The following is a 21,320-nucleotide window of genomic DNA, read 5'->3' as shown; positions in this document are numbered from 1 at the left end:
CTTTTCCAAAAACGCCTTCCAAAAAAAATTGAAGACTGCTGGGTTTTGGCAGGCTCATCTGAGCAGAGGCTGGGAGGGTCTGGTGAGACTGGGGACAAAAAGCAGTGACAGCCCAAGATCAGGGGAGAAAAATATGTGTGCCTTTTCGGTGATTTAAAAAAAAAATGTTAGTTGCATTTATTTATTTGTGTGTGTTATGCATGCCATGGTAGCCATGGGGCGGTCAGAGGACAAGCTGCGGAGCTGGCTCTCTTTCCACCATGCAGGTCCTGGGGAGTCTGATTCGGGTTGTCAGGCTTGGCAGCAAGGTGCTTTTCCTGCGGAGCCATCTCACCAGCCCGATATTAACTTATTTCATGTGTTTAATTCACAAATACGCTCTCATTGCAGAAAAGAGACAGGCAAAGAGAAAACAAACCTCAAACCCTTTCCTTTGCCTGGGGTTAGATATCATTTGTAGAAACACGCTGAGCTAGAACTCACAGAGATCCGCCTGTCTCTGTCTCCCATAGTGCTGGGATTAAAGGTGTGCGCTGCCACTAACACCGACCATTTTTTTTATTTTTTTAAAGTCAGCTTTCTTTGTGTAGCCCTGGCTGTCCTGGAACTCACTATGTAGACCAGGCTGGCCTCGAACTCACAGAGATCTGCCTACCTCTGCCTCCTGAGTGCTGGGACTAAAGGGGTTTGCCACCACACACAGCCTTTTTCTCCTTTTCTTTCTTGAGACAGGATTCCACTGTTGCCCAGGCTCCCAGATACAACACTGAAATTCTGATCCTCCTGCCTCCACCCCCTCCCAGGATTGAGATTACAGACTCGCATCACTACGCCTGGTCTTATGAAGTTCTTAGAACTGAGCCCAAGGCCTCACGTACACTAAGCAAACACTCTATTGCCTGAGCCATATCCCCAACTCAAACGGATATTTTTTATGATCACGTAAGAGTGCGATTTCATCTGTACGGGAACAGCGTACAGCTTGGCTAGGTTCTTTTGGCCTAGAACACCACACACGCACGCACGCACGCACGCACGCACGCACGCGCAGACACCTACCCATATTTTGGTCTGAAGTGATGAGGCAGCTTCTCAAGGACAGGAAGCAGATTAGGTTTGGAAAGTCACGCTGTCTTTGGAGGATGCACCCCACCTCACTGCAGGGGCTCATTCATGACCACTGATCTCGAACTCTTCCATAGAGGATGGGGTATTTCGTAAGAATACGACGGCAGATGCCTACCAACATTGAGTCGATGCACAATTTCTGCTATGACTATACCCTTCAGAGGCGCAGCGTGGGAGGGCTCTTCACCTGACAGGTGAACGTTTTAGCCCGGTGGTCCAACTCTCTGCCAAGCCTGCTGTTTGTTTGCTCTATCGTCTGTCTCTTTCCTACCCTTCTTCCTCTTTTTTGGTGTATATGTAAGTGGTCATACATGAAGTGTGGAAGCCAGAGTCCTTCAGTCACTATCCCCTTAATTTTGTAACAGGGCATCTCACTGAATCTGGAGCTAGACAAGCTGGCCGGTGAGCCGCTGTGATCCTCCTGCCTCCATCTCCCAGCATTCCATGCCACCACACAGAAGCTTTTTTTTCACTGAAAACACACACAAGCTTTTTATATTGGTGCTGGGAATCTGTAAGCATTTTACCCAACGAGCCATGACCTCAGGTCCCCAACTGCCTACTCCTCTAATATGTTGAGACACATGAACTTCCAGCCTGCCTTGAGATGTCAGTGGCACACTCCTCAAAGGCTTAGAAAGCATGGCTTTTTAGATGAAGCCAGGCTCCTCCTACTTCCTCTTGCAGTCCCACGCTTCTGGGCACTCCTGCTGTCTGGGATGGACAGATAGACTGCCTTGAAATGAAACAGACAGTGGGCAAACCAACCGGGTCTGGGTGGAAAAAAACGAGTTATGAAATGAAGGATTGTGGGAGTCAGAGTCGGTCTCTCACTTGTTCTCAAGTGTAAACCAGGAGGAGAAGGAAGACAGAACAGAACTCCTGAGGGGATGGGGCTTTCTAGACAGTAAATTACAAGAGAAGCAAAGAGGTTTGACATTTATTGGTGTAATGTATGGTATTCAAAGAAAGGGAAGTAGGCAGGTGTTAAGAGAGCCATTGGCAAGCTGTGTGATTTTAACTCATTAATTATACAATCTCTCTCTCTCTCTCTCTCTCTCTCTCTCTCTCTCTCTCTCTCTCTCTCTCTCTCTCTCTCTCTCTCTCATCCATTTGGCTATTGGCTGGCCAGGGGGCTCCAGGGATCCTCCTATATCTGCTGCCCCACCCGAATACTGGGATTACAAAAGGGTGCCATCACACCTGACTTTTATGGGAGTGCTGCGAACATAAACTCGGGTCCTCTTGCTTGTGTGGCAAGTACTTTAGTGACCGAACCAATTCCACAACTGCAATTAGAACCTAAGAAAGAATCACCGACACACCACATTATTGCTTCCCAGCTCTAAGGAGAGGACCCTGTGAACATTTCTCTCTAGAGCATGTACTACTAAAGCTTGCCCATAGAGGGCGATCTAGGGAAACTACTGGGGAACGGTTAGCCTCTTTGGGGCTTGGGTCCTGGAGGGTGTCTGTGAAAAGAGATGCTGTTCTGCCCTGCTGTGTGCCTGGAGGGCAGTTACTCAATGACCTTGCAGTCCTGGCAGCGGGCCCAGGAACCACTTCTCTCTGGCCCTCCTGAGGCAGGCACTGGGTGCACTTCAGCCAACTCCCTTGGCACACCTGGCCTCTACCCTCACTTTGCCTGTGTCCCAGAAGACTTTCTGTTGTTCAGTGCCTGGCACCCAGCTGGGGAGCTCCTCTACCATCTTGGGGGTGACAGCCACACCTCTTCCAGAGGTGTCAGCATCTGACACCTTAGTCATGGAGAGAGGGCCCTTTCCAAGTCTGCTCTTCCGTGGGCATTTCTTTCTCAGCTCTCATCCCATCTTGGGAGTTGCTTCTACTAGATACTGATAACTCCCAATAGTGTGTTCCTCCTGTTCAAACGACTATGCATTCTGCCTTCTGCTTCACCCTTGCATACAGGGTGTGGCTGGCTTTGAGGACGGCAGGGACAGGGACGGCTGGATGCCCGCCCTTGGAAAGTTACCAAGGCTACTTCCCAACACGTGAGGTGGAATGAAGAACGTGCTGAAGAAGAAGGAAATGAACAGACTGTGAACCTAGGGAGAGTTGGCATGAACATAACTCTATTATTAGCCCCAGTTTTCAGATAAGAAAGGTTCCAAAGCGTAAGGTCATATAGTCAGTGCCAATGACGCTCAGCTTGAAGGGCATAGCTCCCGGCTCTCCAGTGAGGCTCCGCCATGATGAAAGTCTGCTTCCTCACCGCCATGTCACCAGCCCGAACTGCTTCCTGCTTCTTTCTGGAAAGATGACCCTGAAGTCTGACTCTCCTCTCGCTACTCTGGTAGCCACCGCCGAGCATGCCCGTCATTCAGACTCAGTGTTCATCCCTCTCCGGTTCAGTGGCTCAGGTGTTCTATTAGGAACAACCGTTGTACAATCTCTGGTCTCTTTTGTTAATAAGATGCTTAGCTTGTGTCAAAGTCCCCGAAATGCCAAGTGCGGGGAAGTCTGCGTGACTTCCGCTTTGCAGTCAACACTTACAGGTAGGTTTCTAGTGCCCAAACACAGGAAATCACGTGAGGTCAGTACCTTCAGGGATGAAGTGACAGAGAGTCGGTCCCAAGGGCAGTGTTTTTTCTAGTGTTTAAGGTTTTATGAGAAGCTCCTATGTAGTCAGTAAGTCTAAAGAACGGGTCAGAGAGCAGTTGAGGAAGATATCCAATGCTGACCTCTGGCCTCCGCATACCTGTGCATACATGTATAAATACCTGCTCACACGTGTGTGCACACAGCAACATGCACGCACACACATAGACACACCAGCACACACACACCACACACACACAGAGCAGACATGGAGCTCTGCAGCCCCGCTGCATACTGTCACTACACACACACACACACACACACACACACACACACACACAATACTTTAGGTAATGTGCTCTTTGATATTGGTCTTTAGGGAAAATCCTTAAACAGAACTGAGATCATCTATATACAAAGATTTTCAGCAATGTAATCCTAAGGGGGAAAGCAAGAAGCTGGGGAGAGCAAGAACCACATATCTCACTGTGGGAGAATGGCCAAGGAGATGAGGATGAATCTGTGTGATCAACTACTTTGTATCACGTGATCCTGACCAAGGAGGATGCTCTGGGTTCCTCTCTATTGATGTTTGTTCATCAACATGGAATGTGTCCTGCCTCTGGCACTCTGGATTTCTCCTCCAATAGGGCCATCTTCCTAGATTTTTGCATCCTCTCGTTTTATTTCTAGAGTTTGATTTTTTTGGAGGGGGAGGGTGATGGTGGCTGCAGCCTGTGGGAAATGGTCTGTAAACCCTTGGCTGTCTTGAAATTCGCTCTGTCAAGCAGGTTGGCCTCAAACTCAGATATCTGCTTGCCTCTGCCTCCCAAGTGCTGGGATTATAAGGTGTGTACCATCACTGCCTGACTGCTTTTTTTCTTTCTTTTTTGGTTTTTCGAGACAAGGTTTCTATGTAGCTTTGGAGCCTGTCCTGGAACTAGCTCGAACAGGTCAGTCCGATGAGACAATCCTGCAGGACTGGCAAAGGTTCATTAAGCCCCCACCACGTATGTTCCACAGTGGGCCTCTCGGACGTGTAAGATAAGGTCTTAGGGGACTCAGAATTTTGAGATGATGAGATTTAAAACAAGAGCCAGTCAAATGACGCAACAGAGCGCGTGATCCACGTCATCCAATTGCAGCTGCCCTTCCTGCCACACCAAACCTCAAAGATGCCTCAGTTGCTTACATAAATGGTGCAGCATCTGCAAAAATCTGCAGCCTCCAGCAAACTAAAGCATTCCTCTCTCTCTATATTGCCATTAAGAGTTACTTTATTCTGAAGTCAAACATGAGGGACTCGAGACCATGAATACAGGTTCAGTTTCCCCTAAATTCAGTGCTTCAATAGAGTAACCATTTGATAAAGGCTTTATAGTTGTCAGGAAAACGAATGTTGTAATTCGGGTACAGTTCACCTCCCGACACTCTCCCTCAAGAGCCTGCAGATGCCACAGGTACTGTCACAGCTGCGCCCTACATACGTGTTTCAACACTGGGTTCCGAACCCGTGGCGCAGAACACATTCTGGTTGATGGTGAAAGCAGTGGGCAAAGAAAACCCTGAATTAGTTAAACTATTATGCTGGGTCAGACCCAGGCCCCATGGGCAGAGTCCTTTGGAGGAGTGGAGATTTGAGAACTCCTAGTGGTTGCTCATAAGTAACGAAGCCTTCTGGCCTCACCTCCATCCTGTTTCCCTTACACCTCAAAGCCTGCCCTAAGCAGGGAATTGATCCAAGACTTTGCCCTGTGTCTACAGGGGAAAGACTCACACCAGAGTCTATGAACGTCCTCACCATGTGATCCTATGACCCTCCCCACAGACAACAGTCTTTATTTTGGCCATGTTAACCTTCATCTTGAATTAGGAAAAACAAAATCATTAGAAAATCAAATAAATTCAGAAAGGGTCGCTGGGATATGAAGAAACGGAGAAGCAGCTCAGAGGACAGAGATCAAGACCAAATATGTCCGCGCCTGCTCTTAAACTCTGTGCGCTGATGCCCTTTGCGAGTCCCGCTCTGGGGTTCGGGAACATTTTGTTGTTGTTGTTTGTTTGTTTGTTTTTTGAGATGGGCCTCTCTGTGTGTCCCTGGCTGTCCTGGTACTCACTCTGCAGACCAGGCTGACCTTAAACTCACAGAGAGCCACCTGTCTCCGCCTCCAGAGTTCTGGGATTAAAGATGTGTGTCACCATGCCCAATTTGAGAGCAGATTTAAACTGTGCTCACTGCAGGTGTTACATGCATTCCAGTCATACCTATGCTCTATATACCGGACATGAGCTTTCATCCAGTGGCTAGTTGTTTTTTTTTTTTTTAATTTTATTCTTCTCTCATATATTATATCTGACCACAGTTCCCACCAGTCCTCTCCTCCCAGTCTCCCCCAATCCCTGCCAATCTCTGCCATCTCCCCTTTCCCCAGATTGACTCCTCTTCCATCTCCCTTCAGAAAAAGGCAAAGCTCCCAGGGATATCAACCAAACATAGCATATCAAGTTACAGTAAGATGAGGCACATCCCGTCATATCAAGGCTGGACGAGGCAATCTAGTAGGAGGAAAAGGGTTCCCAAAGCAGGCCAGAGAATCAGAGACAGTTCCTGTTGCCATGTTAGGAGGCCCACAAGAACACCAAACTACACAATCATAACATATGCAGAGGTCATTCCTGCGTTCTTTGTGACACCTAAGACAGTATATTTTTATTGCCTTTAAAGCATTGTTTTGTGTAAGTATTAGCATGTGATCAGGTACATGTGCCCAGACACAAGTGTGGAGGTCAGGGGACAATTCTGGGGAGTTAGTATTTGGCTTCTACCATCCCCCATTTCAAAATTCTGTTTACTGTGTTCTGTCTGTGTGAGGGGGTGTGCACATCTGAGTGAAGCTGTGGCTGGAGACGCCCAGAGATGGAGTTCCATGTGGTGCTGAGCCCACAGTATGGGTGCTCAAATTAGGTCAAGAGTTTCCTCCTTTGTGACAGAAGGAGACTGCACAGTATGGCTCGGAGTCTCTAGGGTCTAACGCACAACTGCTGAGGTGAGGTGCCTGAAGACTTGACTGCTGGGCCTCGGAGTCCCAGGGGAAGAAATGGCCCCAGCCTCGCTCTTGGGCTGACCTTGGTCTTGGAGTAGAATCAGAACCCCATCTGGCAGGGCAGTCAGAGGCGAGCGGCTTTTATTTAATCCTCATCAAACGTTCCACTGGCCCCAGGCTTTGGGGTATTAAGGCTGGTGGATTGCCTGGAATGCTGGGTAAACGGCAGTCTTTCTCTAGAGAGGGCTCTGGTGGACAGCATCATTAGGCCTTTGGTTAGGGGGAAGGGAAAACAGTTTTCTAAGGGCAGCAGAGAGCAGCAAAGAGACTTGAAGGTAAGGGGCTCAGTTTGGGAGATGCTGTCCCAGTGGGGAAGGAACAAGGGGCTGCCAAGGGATCTCGCCTGTCTGCTTCTATTGTCTTCAGCTTCACCAACAGCTCAGCCACCTTCCAAGGTGTTAGGTTTGAGGGACTTTCTGTTTGCATTTTTTGTTGGTGTTGTTTTTTTGTTTTTTTAAATTCACGGTCCCTTGGAGCCCAGACTGGATTTGAACTTACTATGTAGGTGGCTGTTGATGCCTGGAACTTCTGATCCTCTCCAGGGCTGGGATTGCAAGCCTGCACCATGATACCTGGGACTGGGGATAAAGCTCAGGCCATAATACATGCTAGGCAAGCACTCTACCGGCTGGGCTACATGCTCAGCCCTTCGTCTAAATTCTAATTGTTTAATACTCTGGTTTCTCTTTAGAGCATATAAACTACCTTTTACTATTTCTTAAATGTTTAGTATATTATATGCAAATATATATGTACATATATATATAATGTTTATAAGTGTGCGTGAGTGTGTAAACTCAGCACCTCCTGCATGCTGTAAAAGTGTTTTTCTCCTAGACTCACACCTAGCATTTTCTAAAAAAAAAAAATAATAATTGAAAATAACCATACACATTTATGAGGCCAATATAACGTTTTAATATACGTATACACTGTGTAATTAGAATTCTAGTAGTGATATAATCATTGCCTTAAATATTTATCATTTCACTGTGTTGGGAGAATTAAAAACCCAGCGAACTGCTGTCAACCCTCGTGTGTTGGCAGAAGTTTAGGATTATTGCACAGTGTTAGCGTGCTATAAAACATGAGAGAAAAAAAAATCTCTTCTCCATGTAAGGTTTGCTTTCTGGGGGTCCTGAGGGATCAGGCCCAGAGTGTCACAGTGTTGGCTAGACACACCCCTTGCCAGTCTGGGGTGGCCTTGAAGAAGAGCTACAGACTTAGCGAGGAGGGACTCCAAAGGCCAGAGCTCTCTGAAACCTGTCCTTGGGATGAGACCACACTTCTAGGCTGTGCTGCTACAGGATCCAGGAAGGAGCCGGGAGTTTGGGGATGGAAGAGCACTGTTGTGTGTGTTGGTCACGTGAGGACATTCACTCCTGAGGGGTCAGAGAACGGCACCACTATTAATCCCTGTGGAATCAGGCCTGAGAAGCTACTGTGGGTTAGCACTCCACTGGGAAAGGGGCTGCTGAATTAGAAGGTGGGGAGGGGAGGGGAAGTGTCGTTCTAGGTGGGGAGATAGCCCGAACCAGACAGGAAACGCCAAGTGGAACAAGAGGACTACTCTCCTGCTCTCTCTCTTTGTGGTCTGCTGGCAGGGCTCCCAACACGGATGCTGAGCCCCAAGCGGGGATTCCAACGATGGGGAAGAGGCTTGGGAAGGGAAGAAGCAGCAGAAAAGAACTCTCACATCTTAAACCACAGGAGGGAACAGACTGGGTTCAGATTGGGAGGCTGCCCTGGGACAGGATCTCCTGTGTAGCCTTGGCTGTCTTGGAACTAGCTCTGTAGACCAGACTGGCCTCAAAATCAGAGAACCGCCTGCCTTTGCCTCCCAAGTGATGGGATTAAAGGCGTGCGCCAGTACCACCTGGTTTTTGATTCTTATATTAGTCATTGAACAACCATTTTCTGTGTCAGTTTAACTAAATCACAGCTCTCAGTCAAGATGGCTTGCAAGCTGGGTTTTAGGAGAAATTTGTTATAGGTATTTCTGACAGAATCCAGAGCCTTGTAGATGCTGTGCCACTACAAGTGTTCTGCCACTGAATGCCACAGTCCTTATGCTAATCTCTACCCCTACCCCAAGACAGACTCTTGTTAACAGTCAGACTGGGCCCTGAATTCATGATCCTATCCCTACTGTCTCTTGAGTGCTGGAATTATAGGTGTGTTCTGCCATGGCTGGGGCATTCTCAGTTTGAGTACAGGGAGACACACGGTAGAGTCTGGCCCTTCCTGGATGAGACCACATACCTGTCAGAGCTGTTCTCTTCGGTCATTTATCACTAAACGTATTTCTGTTGTTGTTGTTTTGTTTGTTTGATTTTTATTTCTCTATGTAGCTTTGGAGCCTGTCCTGGAACTAGATTTTGTAGACCAGGCCAGCCTTGAACTCACAGAGATCCACCTGCCTCTGCCTCCTTAGTTTTGGGATTAAAGGTGTGCACCACCACTGCCCGGCCACTAAAAGTATTTCTGAAGAAATAAACTTTTAAAAAAAATAATTAGAAAACTACAGTCAAGCATAAGAAGGATTACAGGGAGAGCATCCTAAAGGGGATAGGTATCTTAGCCCTTCAGTTTGTTGAGGACTGGACAGACAAAAGTTTAGAAATCAGGGCTGAGGATGTAGCTCCTATGGTAGAGTTCTCACCTCGTGAGCACAAAGCCCTGAGTTCCAACCCCAGCACCACACAAAGCAGGGGCCATCCAGCACTGGGGAGCTAGAGTCAAGAAGATCTGAAGTTCAAGACCATCCTCTGCTACTTTTTGAGTCCTCAAACTAAGTAAGAATTTACAGCCTGGGTTACACGAGATCTTGTCTCAAACAAAAGAAAAACAAACATCAACAACAAAACCAAAACTAGGCAGACAGCAACACACCAACTGTCCATAAGACCCAGTGCTCTTTCAGTAGAATACAGTGATCTTTGTTTTTTCCGTATAACTATTTTTTTGTTTGTCTTTGTTTATTTTTTATGTGCATTGGTGTTTTGCCTGCATGTATATCTGTGTGTGGGTGTCAGATCTTGGAGGTACAGACAGTTGTGGGCTGTCATGTGAGTGTTGAGAATTGAACCCGGCCAGATAATCATTTTAAAGATTTGTTTTTAATATTCTAAAAATTATGTGCATGTGTCTGAGTATGGACACGCACGTGAGTGCAAATGCCCTTGGAGGTCAGAAGCGGGCAGTAGATCCCTGGAACTGGAGCAACAGCTTGATATGGGTGCTGGGAACTTGAGTCCTCTGCAAAAGTCATTGCTCCCGCTCCCAGGATTACCAGCTTTACATAGGTATTCTTTCCAGTGTGTGTGTGTGTGTGTGTGTGTGTGTGTGTGTGTGTGTGTGTGTGTACAGATGGGGTTCTTGTCATCTCCACAGCTGTTAAAATCCCCCATTATCCCAAGATACAGCCTCATAGCACATCTCTACCCATTCCAGCTCTGGAAGCCACAGACAGGTTCTCCATCCTATGATTTGGGATTTGCAAGAATCTCAACAGGAACGGAGGACTTGGTACCGTGTTTGCCTAGCACTTGTAAGAATCCTGCCTTTGACCCTTAGCCCTTCATAGAAGACAGAGAAACCCCAGGCAAAACTTAGAGAATTCAACTCTGGAGACTGATAGCACCCTCCAGACCCTTCCCAATGCCTAGCGTCTCAATGCTCATGCCTTTTTAAATGTTGAATTGTTTTCTATTGTGTGGATGATGTTTATCCGCTTCTATGAGCAGAGAGGGTCGCTACAGGCATCTGTGGACGGGATTTTACATGGTTGAAAACACAGGAGTGGGATTCCTGGGTTGTGTGGTGTCTGCTGATTCTTCCTCCAACACAGCTAGCACTGTTTCTGTAGCAGAGTGGGTAGTGATCCTTCCTCAACTCACGCCTATTAGGAGGCTCAAAAAAGACCTCACTGAGAAACAGGAACCTTAAAGACGTTATAGTTAATGATCTTATGATGGTGAGCATCTTTCAAAGAAGGGGTGGGGATGCAGACACGATGAAGACAAAGTGCAGTTGGTACTGGAGAAAAACATGGTATACAGAGAGAGGCAGAGCCTGGAATGGTTGGTGCCGCTAAAAGCTGGAAGAGGCAAGGAAGGATGCTCCAGAAGCCTTGGGAGGATCATGACCCTATGGTACCCTGAGTTCAACCTCTGACCTCCAGCACAGTGCACTCTGCCTCCTGGTTGGAGAGAGTTGTACGGCAGGCAGGCAGTCTAGCAAACTCCACAGTCCTCGACTCATAAGATCCCTTTCTTCATATCCAGACCACGATGGTGCTCACCACCCTGAGCATCTGCCAGCAAAGGCCGCTAAACTTTGTTCTCAGTGGCCAAACACGACCTTCCGAGAGCCCCCAGGGTACACATGTGGTCTTTCCATTTGCCACCTATCTCAAAGGTTACACAACTTTATAACAACAGACAGAAACCTGAGGAGCACAATTGGTCGGCGAGATGCAGGGACAGGAATGACTCAGGGCTGTGGCTCCTTGGTGAGGTTCAACAGAAAGGCCACCAGCGAATGCCTGGGTAGAATGGGGGACAATGAGATCAAAGAGCAAAGGATGCTGGGTAAAGTGGTAAGGCGGAGACAGGAAAGAGGATTGCACAGTAGACAGGAATTCACAGCAGTGTGGCCTTTGAGGGAAGGGTCACTTTGAATCCTGATGCGAGTCTAAAAGGCACTCGTGAGAAATACAAGGGCAGTCAACTATTTCCAGCTGGGACCTAGCGATCCGCAGGCTCACCTGAGCGAGGCTAATGTCATGGTGGAGAAGGCTCAAAGCAACACGGGACAAACATGGAAAGAGTTGTTGGGGGTGGAGGTAGGGGCGCAGACAGGGTGGCGGGGTGGGGGCATGGGAAGAATAACAAAACACCACCACAATGTTCTAATCAGGTGCTCTAGGCTGTGGCCACTGCTTATAGGGGAGGCAGAGAAGTACAGCCACCCATCAGGGCCACAAAGCTACAGCTGGATTCATTAACTAAAAAGGCTTTTAAAGGTGGGAAAAAAAGCTCCTAAGTTTCAGTTCCCAGGGTAGCTGTAACAAGGTCTTTTCAGAAGTTATTCTGGTTTTGGCACAGAGGGCAGCTGGGAGCAAAACCTCCCCCTGCTTGGGCACAGATGGACCTAGAAGAGGGGCCAGCACCTCCCGTGGACAGGTGTGGGTACTGGCGCAGGGACTGGTGTATGGTTTCCCTGCAGTAGGATCAATAATGGGTCCAAAAATAAATCTCCGAAACCATGCTTAAAATAGCTCCAATTTCCCCAGTTCTTTCTTATTTCGTTCACAAGGTGGTCTCTGGGAGCGGGAACAACTGGTTTTCTCTCAAGTTGACAAATTGATATCGAGCCTGGAACTGCTGGCCTTCACCGGCCTCCCTGTTTGTCATTTGTATGCCAGAGGTGACTTTGGTCCCCCTGGTTCCCTCAAGGTTTTTTTTTTTTTTTTTTTTTGTCCACACAATGAGTGTTCTGCATGAAGAGGGAGAGTTAGCAACACATAATTACGGGTATTTGTTTCTCCACTCAGTCTTACGGGAAGAGAATCAAGTACAGGGGACAGATGGTGTTGCTGGGGTCTGGCTGGGGTCACCAAGTGAGAGTCGGCAAAGGGAAAAGGCCTACTACAGCCTGGCTCTCTGGAGAGTTTCCCTTCGCCAAGTGAGTGTCCTGAGGTACCTCAGGGCCTGTGTCTCCATCTGGCTCACTCCTGCCGAACCTCTCAGGGTAAAACACTGCATTGGGCACCAGCCCCAAACCACTTAAGAATCATAAGAGATTGCATCTACTGTCAGAAAAAACAAAACCAAGGAACAAACTGTTACATCTTCCTGGTAGGCTGTGTTTTGTTTGATGTGGATGGGCTGTAAAATCCCTCCAGAGACAAAGTCAGGAACCACGCGAAGTGCCTTGGCTGAAGTCCGTTTGTCCCCACCCCAGACAGCTGTGGAAGCCTCTAGAAGGAGCTTGCCAGCCCTGGCAAGAGGGAAGGAAGCTAGGCTTGGACCAGCAGGCGATGAGGAGGTCGGTGTCTAGTGCTCTTGCCAAGGCCATGATCCGGTGAGGCCTCAGGCCCTTGGCGGCATCTGTTCACTTTGGTTTTCTACAGCGGGGAGGCACCTGCCCACTGCCTCATCTCTGCTCTCCAGCCCTCTACTGTAAACCAGCTTTGGGTTGAGTGTGACGCCATCTCTAAGGTACAGCTTCCCTCCACTTTTTCTCCCCAGAAGAACAGAAACTTGTTTTTAATCATAAGCAGTGTTTCTCTCTCTCTGGTGCTAGGATAGAATGTGGGGTCTCATGAACACTAGGCAAGTGTTCCACCATTGATTCCAAGCCCATAATAATTCCACATGTTACCTATACGGCGATACTGAACACCTGTAATAAATCTGTGTTTCATTGCTAATGACACAGTAAGTCTTCTGGATACCTCAGACACTTTTCCTGACGTGCAGATTTATGTCACGTGGCAATGCCCATCTATGTCACCTGACAATGCCCGTCTCTGGTTGGACTTATGAACACACTCAAACCTACATTCTCCATATCCCCATCTCAACCCCTGTCTCTAAGGTTTTAGCCTGGTTATCTTTGTGGTTCTCGAATCATCCAAGATGAGGACCTGGGTGCTGTCTCGTGCTCTCGTGTCTTTCTCCTTCTCCTCTTATGTCGGCTACTGATGTTGTATATATTCCATGGCCGCTGTATTGTACCACCCCTTTCCATGACAGGCCCTCCAATCTTCCTCATATGGACAACCATGGGACTCCTTTTCTGATGTCCACACTCAACCATCTATCCACCCACCATCATCTCTCCATGATTACTTGCTCCATCCATTCATCCATCCATCCATCCATCCATCCATCCATCCATCCATCCATCCACCTATTCAGCTACTCATGAATTTTCTTCCCAAAACCTAAGTGTTGTTAGAACGTATCAGCTTATGGTAAGAAGATCAGAGCTCAGGAGTGGAAATATCTGGTTCTGATCTGAAGCCATGTCTCAGGAGATAGGGAGCCTTAGGAAGTCCTTCTGGCCATTCCATCATCTGGAAGCGGTTGCTAACCTGTCAAGACCTGTGAAGATAATAGGTGTGAAGGAGCTTTGCAGGGTCCCCAACAGGACTCAAGGTTACAGGCTTAAGGTGTCTGCTTCATCATCAGCTCTTCTGCCCACAAGGTCTGCCATTCCCTCCTCCTGGCTCTGCCCAGGCCCCTCTTGCTCCTCTCCAGGCTCTGCACACTGGTTCAGCCTCTATGCTCTGACTCCTGCCCCTCATGTGCCCTGAGGCTCCTTCCACTTCAGATCTGCCGGGCACAAACCAATTCATCTCTCAAGATCACAGTGACTCTTATTGAACATTTTAGTAAAGCAGCACTATGTAATCATGAATTCATGGGGAGCTGGTAACACTTGGCCATAACTGAATTCTTGAGCTCCCAGAGGCACTAACATCTAACTGGTGGAATTGCCAAGGGAACATCACCTCTACTTGGTGGTTTGTCTTGGCCGATGTTACTCTTATTAAATCAGGAGGTCATATATCACTAACAGTCCAAGAAAGGCTGAACAAATATCTATTGTTTCTTAAGTTTTGGAATAAGGTCAATTGGAGGAAGAAGAACCAGCCTCATTGTGATTTTTATTCTAATTTTAAAATTTATTTCATTTCTTAATTTAAACATTAAAAATATTGTATTATTATTATTAGAAGTACTATTTTTAGTTTTTTGAGACAGAGTTTCTCTGAGTAGTCCTGGCTATCATGAAACTCACTTTGTAGAATAGGCTGGCCTTGAACTCAGAGATCCACCCACCTCTGTCTCCTGAGTGCTGAGATTAAAAGATTTTATTTTTAGTTATGTGCATCTCTGTGTATGGACATGTGAGTGCCGTGCTCATAGAGGCCAGGAGAGGGAGCCAGATAACATGACACTGGAGTTAGAGGCAGTTGTGAGTCACCGGATGTGGGTGCTGGACACCAAACTTGGGTCCTCTGGAAGAGCAGCACATACTTTTAATTGTTGAGCAATTTCTCCAGCCTGTTCTTGTGATGATGATGATGATTTTTTTAAAAGAAAGCACTGCAGATTGGGCCTCTCACACACTAGCCAACTGTATGATCACTGAGATGCAGTCACAGACGACCACCATGGTTTCCCTTGGCAGAGCCCCACATCTACCAACCTGGGGGTACAGTGTAAAAGTCTGACCATGGGAAGCGAGAGACACTTCACAGGCGACAAGAAATCTTTCATTTTGCTGACTTCTGCAAGTCTGAACAAGGGTCCTAGTAATAAGTAGCTGTGGCAGGAGATCCATTAAGGACCCCGTCCTAGAAGCATGCTGAGACCATGCTTCATGGTCCACCATGTGTCTGACATCATGCCAGACAGCTGATGTCTCTCACCCATTCAAGCATCCCTCAGATCCTCCATCTTTTAATATTTGGCATGTAAATGCAAGCTTAATAATAGGCTGGCCTGGCTCCATGGAAGGACCTTGTCAAAAAAAAAAAAAAAAGAATTTTTGTGTTTTTTTTTTCTTGCCAAACTGAACTGTTATAAACTATGAATTGGTGCAGGAGAATTGTCTGTATTCTGTCAATCATGTATTTTAATAAAACACTGATTGGCCAGGCAGGAAGTATAGGCGGGTCAACCAGACAGGAAGTAGAGGCAGGGCGAGGAGAAAAGGAGAATGCTGGAAAGGAGGAAGCCCATGCTTCCCACTTCTGCCCAGATCCTGAAGAAGCAACATGTTATCTGCCCCACTGTGAAAGGTACTGAGCCACATGGCTAACATAGATCAGAACAATGGATTAATACAAGTGATAAGAACTAATAAGAAGACTGAGCTAATGGGCCAATCAGTTTTATAACTTATGGAGATCTCTGTGTGATTTTCTTTGGGGCTTGCCGGCTGTGGGGTATGGGGAGGGACAGAAACCCCACCAAGCAGGCCCCTTCATGTTACAATGAATGATGGGTCTATAGTTTTTCTTTTCTTTTCTTTTTTTAACAGTTACTTAGCTTTGTATCTGAATGTGTGTGTGTATGGGTGAGCACCTGTTATGGCATCTGTGTAGGGGTCAGAGAATAACCTTCAGAGATTGGCTCTCTCCTTTTGCCTGGTGGGTTCTGGGGACTGAACGCAGATCGTCAGGCTTGGCAGCGAGTGCCTTTTCCTGCTGAGCCACCATGCTGCCTCCACACACTGCACTCAAAACCTGAGTCTTAAATGAGCATGTTTGCTGGTAGCTGATTTTTTTCCTTCTAGCAGGTGACATCCTGTGAGCCAACAAGTAGCAGCAGATGTCAAAGTTTAGAAAAAAATTTTAGGTGAGAAAAAGGTAGGATTCAGACTGAGATCTAGCAGCCAGGTTCTTCATTCATGAATATTAGGGGAAAACCCCAACGACTTCAAATTGAATTTTAGGGCTGAATCTCGTGACTAGAGAGGGTAGTTTTAGAGTCATGTTTAGGAGCAAGGCCCACAGTCTGAGGGATGACTGGCATTCATTACCCAGGGCATGCCCTTTTAGTGAGTTCTATTAGTGAATCCCTTGCTTTAATGTGTATATAAAACACCCTAAAGGATGCTGTTTGCCCAAACACAGGTTCTGATTCAGTGGTTATGGGGTAGGGACTGAGAGTCCAACAAGCGCCCAGCTGATGCTCATGCTGAAGCTTCTAGAACCACTAGATATCCCGGGAATGTACAGCAGAGGAAAGTCATGGCCAGATCATATAATTGCATCCGGCAATGAAAGTGACCATGAGACGGGCAGACCTGGGGTCTTGTTGGACTTCTTGCCTCTCTGGCGGCTGTGTAAGGATGGGTCGATTGAGAGACGTCACTGAAAAGGATCTTAAGCCTTAACAAGGGCCACAGCTGTCTGAATGGAGACGTAAGATGCCCTCACGGGGCTGAGGATCAAACCCAGGTAAGTGCACTGCCAGTGAGCTACCGCATCGGCCCAGGATGGGAGACTGTTTAAGGTTAGACCGTCCAAGGGACATACCCAAATTAGGGACAAAAGGAAGCTTGAATCTAGTGACTTTAGCCTGTTTTTGTTGAGTTTTCTTCCTTCCTCTCCTCTTCTTCCCCATGCCTCCCCAAGCCAAGGTCTCATTTAGCTCAAGCTGGCCTTAAATTTACCACATAGCAGAGAGAGCCCCAGAACTTTGGTTCTCCTCCCTCCACGTGAGCGCTGGGATTACGGGTGTGTACCACTGCAGCCAGCGTGTGCAGTACTTGGGATGGACCAATGGCGGGCATTCTTTCAGCTGAGCTGCATTCCCCCGCTCATGGTTGGTTATTATTATTACTATTATTTATTGAGTAGGATCTCACTAAATTCCTTCGGCAGATCACACACTCATGGGCTTAAATGCTCTTCCTGCCTCAGTTTCCCTAGGGTCCACTCAGGAGTCACTTTGTGAGAGCTCAGCCCATCTGCTAGGATTGCGTGCACGAAGGCCCCAGTACCAGTAACATCACATGGAAAACCAAAGGAGACCAGCAGAGGCCTCGAGGATGCCACCCACGCCCAGGAAAGAACATTGAGAAAGTGCATAAAGACCATGTGGTACTACCACAGAATTCCTGCGGAAGGGGCATGCTGGGAATCTGATCGTGAGACATAATGAGGAAACCAGACAGCGAGGGACACCCCCAGAATGAGTGTTTTTCAGAAACACTGAAAAAACCGCTCCAAACCGAAGGAGTGTCACAAGAAAGTCCCAACTGGAGGCAACATGAAGTCATGGACTGGAGATCAATAGTGAAGATGTTTATTGGACTAGCAGGCCTGGTGGGGTATGCCTGTAATCCTTGGAGGCCTATGGCAGGACAGTCAGGTGTTTAAGGCTAGCCTCAGCTATACAGAGTATAAGGACAGCCTGGGCTACATGAAACCCTGGCTCAAATAGACAAAACAAAGTTATTGGGACAATTGGCAAAATGTAAATATGCCTGTGTAAATATCAGAGTGTACTGCTGTGTCAATGACAAGTTTGCAGGCTTTAATCATTGCACCACGGTTACGTAAAGGAAAGTCCTTGTTCCTAGGACACACACTGACGTAGTCAAGGGTGAAGGGTCATTGTGCTTGAAACTTACTCTCAAATGGTTCTAGGGGAAAAAATAATATGTAAATATTTACAGAGAGGCAGAGACAGAGTAGGAAAAAGGTCTAACAATGGGAGGCTCCGAAATGGCCTTGATGCTTCTTGTAGACTTTTGGAAGATGTGAGGGTTTTGTAAAGAGTGAGCTGGACAGTCTCCTCATAGAATATATTATGCTGGCTTGGGGAAAGCAGGATTTCTGGGTACACCATCCGGTCTCTGAGAGCTGTTTGGAACAGAGACGCCTGCCCACACTGAGGTTCAGGTTATTGGCAGTCGGCACTGTGTGCCTGGAATAGTTGGTCTACAGCATCGTGGGATTTCTGCGGCCTCCACTGCACAATATAACTTGGCGAGCTGACCCCTCTCCTGGACTCTCAGAGGGCTACACTGTAAGGGAGCAAATGGACTGTGAGAGAAGCAGTCTTGGGCCGACGAGATGGCATAGTGTGTAAAATGTTTGCTATGCAGGCCCAAGGATCCAAGTTCAAATCCTCACCACCTAAAAGGTCAGTCAGTGGTGCGTCGGTAATGCCAGCAGGCACAGTGAGGTATGTTGGTAATGCCAGCAGGCACAGTGAGGTATGTTGGTAATGCCAGCACAGTGAGTTGGGGACATGGAGATCCCTAGAGCCACTGGTCAGCTAACGCTAGCCATGGAGATCCCTAGAGCCACTGGTCAGCTAACGCTAGCCAAATCAGTGAGCTTCAGGTTCAGTTAGAGCAGCAGTTCTCAACCTGTGGGTCGTGACCCTTTTGGGTGTTGAGTGACCCTTTCACAAGGGTTGCATATCAGATATCCTGAAGGTCAGGTATTTACATTATGATTCATAACAGTAGCAATGAAATGGTTTTATGTTGGGGGGGGGGGGGGGTCACCATAACACGAGGAACTGTATTAAGGGGTCGCAGCATTAGGAAGCTTGAGAACCACTGCCTTAGAGAGTGTTTCAGAAATAAGGTGGAGATGGGGGTTGGGGGGGATGTCTCAGTGGTTCTGGCTATGCTGTTCCAGAGGATCTGGTTGGATTCCCAGCACCCACAAGGCAGCTCACAGGGTCTATGTCTGTAACTCCAGCTCCAGGGGATGTAGATGCCCTCTTTTGGCCTCTTCGGGTATCGTATGGACACGATGCACATATATACATGCAGGCAAAATGCCCATACACATAAAATGAGAGTGAGTAAATAAATCTACAAAATAACATGGAAAGTGGCTTTGGAAGATGCTGACTTCTGGGCTTTAAACATGTGCACTCTCACATGCATGTGAACACACACACACACACACACACACACACAGGCCTTACTGAATGAAGAGATGATGTACCCACACCAGGGAAGAGATGTGACAGCCAACAACAACCGCATGGGCCTCCCAGGAAGCAGCAGGAAGCCAGTCTGACTCCACAGACAGTCTCTCCCACTTTAAGTGGGAATGGGCCTGGTTGGATACTATTTCCCTGTGCCCCCTCTGTCAAACAGGCCGATGGGGAATGCCAATGTTGGGCAGGTTGGAAGGGTTCTTACGGAGACCATCTTAAGGTCAAGCCAAGCCACGTTCAAGTTTCCAGGCAGGCAGTGGTCTGTTTGCGCGCTAACCTCAGGAGCACAGCCTGGGTGAGAGGTGAGAGATGCTCAGCAGGAATTCTGCAGCTTTGCTCATCCTACCCCTTCCACTTTTGATTATTATTTTTTAATGAAAAGTGTGTGTGTGTGTGTGTGAGAGAGAGAGAGGGAGGGAGGACACCACCTCTCCTGGCCCCAAGCCTACGATCTTACTTGCAATACTAATCTCTCCCCGCTGGCTCCACGCCATGCACTTGGCTCTGGGCCAGTTTAATATCGCTCTTGCTGATAGCAGGTTGCAGCAGCGTTTCCATTATGAGGCTCAGCTTTAAAAAATCTCTCTGACATGGAGACGGTCTTCTGGGCAAAGGACCCTTACACAACACCTATCTCCCAGGGGTGACCACACTTCCAAACCTCTCCCAGAGAGCTGAATTAGATGGGACTCTTACGGTGCCTTCGGAGGGGCAGGGGATGTAGCTCAGTTGTTAGAACGCCCACCTAACACGCACGATCCCCAGCACCGCATAAAACCGGGCACGGTGGCACATGCCTGGAAGGCACCCATGAAGCAGAGGCGGAGGATCAGAAGTTCAAAGCCATCCTTGCCTACATAAGAAGTCGAGCCAAGACTGAGCTAGAGACCCCGTCTCAAATCTAAATAGGTAAGGTCCGTGAAACGGCTCAGAGGATAAAGGTGCTTGCCGCAAAGACGGGCGACCTGAGTTCAATTCCCGGGGCCCACGTGGGTGAAAGGAGAGCGCTGCCTCCTGGAAGTTGTCCTCTGACCGCCACACGTGATGTGAAATGCCCCCGATTAATAAAAGTAATCAATCAATCGTCAATCAATCAATCAATCAATCAATCAAGTCTTTGGAAAAGACTTCAGAGATGAAGAAAGAGCAGCTGCCCACATGTGCCAGGTTCTGGGCTCAATCTCCAGCACAACCATTGGAACACGAAAACCAGTTACCCATCTCAACAAGAACCCGGATCAGTGACGCACTAGGGATTTGGGGAGTGAGCAGGCTTCTCCCAGATGTGCTGAAACCCCTCACTCTCCTTCCCCATTCCTCTCAAACCCAGTGTTCCTGACTTACACAGGCCTGGCTTACACACGGAAGGCTTTCCAACCAGACCGCTCATCAATCCCCTCATTTATTGCCTACCGTCCACCGTTCCACAAACCCAATCATTCTGTTTTAAGGCAGAAAACATTTTTCTCTGAGAAGAGCCGCCAACATCGACTCCAATCACAGGACCTGCTTCTGGGCATATGAGGTTGAATGAGGAAAGGATATAAAACCATAAGAACTATGGCCCCAGTTTTATCAATTATTAATTGTGTGGCTTGGGACACACACACACACACACACACACACACATCTCCTCTCAAAAGAAGTGAGACCACCTATAGTGAGCTTCCTCTCTGTCCCCCACCTTTTGCGGTTTTTTTTGTTTTTTTTTTTTTTGAGACAGGGTTTCTCTAAATAGCCCTGACTGACCTGGATATGTAGACCAGGCTAGCTTCGAACATGGAGATCCTCCTGCCTCTGTGTGCGTCACCACCGCCTAGCTGTGAGCATCCCTTTATGTTGTTATGGATGTTCACTGAGATGATATAGGATATTGCATTAGGGACCATTCTTTAGTTCTGGGACCTACCAAGAGCTCTGTGCTTCTTGTATCCTGACGCTGTGCAGAAACCTCGCTCTGGCACCACCTGAGTGGCCAATCTGGTTTTATTTATTACATTATGATGCTCAGGAGCAGCCTGCCACAAACAGGGACTTA

At 47.7% G+C, this 21,320-nt stretch overlaps 1 protein-coding gene across 2 annotated transcripts in view; it reads right to left on the bottom strand.

Moving 5' to 3' along the window:
- Positions 1-21,320, bottom strand: part of Pitpnc1 (phosphatidylinositol transfer protein cytoplasmic 1) — a 271,966-nt gene that overhangs the window by 50,747 nt on the left and 199,899 nt on the right. The gene's annotated exons all lie outside the window — the stretch shown is intronic.

The sequence above is a fragment of the Arvicola amphibius genome, chromosome 4 (assembly GCF_903992535.2).
Source record: "Arvicola amphibius chromosome 4, mArvAmp1.2, whole genome shotgun sequence".
Taxonomy (NCBI): domain Eukaryota; kingdom Metazoa; phylum Chordata; class Mammalia; order Rodentia; family Cricetidae; genus Arvicola; species Arvicola amphibius.
Note: the sequence above shows the minus strand (reverse complement) of the source record. Positions and strands in the feature narration are given on the sequence as shown.